The 1605-nt window shown below is 34.8% G+C and overlaps 1 protein-coding gene across 2 annotated transcripts in view; it reads left to right on the forward strand.

The window, feature by feature from the left end:
* Window positions 1-1605, forward strand: part of MPZL2 (myelin protein zero like 2) — a 39484-nt gene that overhangs the window by 9790 nt on the left and 28089 nt on the right. The gene's annotated exons all lie outside the window — the stretch shown is intronic.

Here is a 1605-nt window from a genome sequence, read left to right on the forward strand (position 1 = left end):
GACTCAACAGATGTATCTGACAGTTTTTACAGGAGAGCTTTTGTACTATTTGGAATTGATTTCAACTCTTCTCATTTAGTTATTGGCACTAATAATTACATGAAATGAATACAGTTTTAGTAGTGTATAATTTTATTTTTCCAGTTTTCAGGTTCATCGGACTTAAAAGTAGGATAATTTATTTTCTTTTCTTTGTTTTTGAGACAGGATCTCAATCTGTTGCCCAGGCTGGAGTGTATGGTGCGATCTCAGGTCACTGCAACTTCCCCCTCCCAGGCTCAAGTGATCCTCCCACCTTAGCTTCCAAAGTAGCTGGGACCATGGGTGCGAGCCACTACACCCAGCTAATTTTTGTACTTTTTGTAGAGATGGGGTTTCGCTATGTTGCCTAGGCTTGTCTCACTTGAGCTCAAGCGATCCACCTGCCTCGGCCTCCCAAAGTGTTGGGATTACAGGCGTGAGCCACTGCACCCGGCCAATTTATTTTTCATATACTCAGAATTTCTCCCATTCTCTGAAATAGGTCCACACATTTAATTTCTAGATGTTATAAATCCAGACATGCAAATTTAAATTTTACACTCATAAGAAAGTTCTTGATATTAATGACTTGATCCTGTAAAACTCTGGCTCTCTTACATGGGAGAAAATTTTTATAGACCATTATTAGTTGCAAAGAGGGTCACATTTTTATAGGCTAAAGTTCCAGTGAAAGACCTCAAGGATTTATAAAGTAGAATATGGAGAAAATGATTGTATTGTAAAACCAGAAAACCAAAATTAACATCAGGGAGTTTTTACCAACCAACGGTTATTGTCTTTTTAAAATTAAGGGGATTATCTAACAAGTTGGGGTCATGGAAAATAAATATGGGAGATGTTTTAGATCAAAAGAAACTTAAGAGATGAACACAATCAAAGCGCAATGTGTGATCCCCAACTGGATGAATAATAGTGTGAACAAGCTAGTTGTAAAAAATAAGCTTAGAGGGACAATTGGGAAAGTCTTGAATATGAAAATGTTAAATATATGGATAATATTAAGGAATTATTTTTAGTTTGCATTAAGTATAGTGATGGTATTGTAGTTATAAAGAAAATGTACCTATTTTGAAAAACGCTTACTGGAGTATTTAGGGGTAAATGTCAGCAATTTGCTTTAAAAGCATAGGAAAAAAGCAAATAAAACAAAAAAGGCTTCAGAATTAGGTGATGGGGGAGATGAGGTAAGAAAAGAATGAATTAATGAATTTAAGGGATGGGTAAATTCCACACACTCTCTTCTCTACTTTTCTGTATGTCTGATTTTGTTTGTAATGAGAGTGAGAAGTGGGGAGAATATGGAATGTATGTGTGTGAGCAAGTTGTGGGTCATCCAAGTGTCCATGCAAGGTACTTAGAGGCTATGATTTAAGGATACTAACTCTGAAAATTATGTAATAAAGATTAGGAAACTTCTTTTAAAATTAAATTGGGGGAGAATATGAATATTTTCCCTCAGAATATTTTCTTTCTAATAACATATATGTAATTCATAATGCCAAGTATTCCTATTGCACTCTTCTCAAATATGTTATCCATTTAAACTTTTGTTTTGTGTTTTAG

Source organism: Rhinopithecus bieti, unplaced genomic scaffold (genome assembly GCF_001698545.2).
Source record: "Rhinopithecus bieti isolate Rb0 unplaced genomic scaffold, ASM169854v2 scaffold_11964, whole genome shotgun sequence".
NCBI lineage: Eukaryota > Metazoa > Chordata > Mammalia > Primates > Cercopithecidae > Rhinopithecus > Rhinopithecus bieti.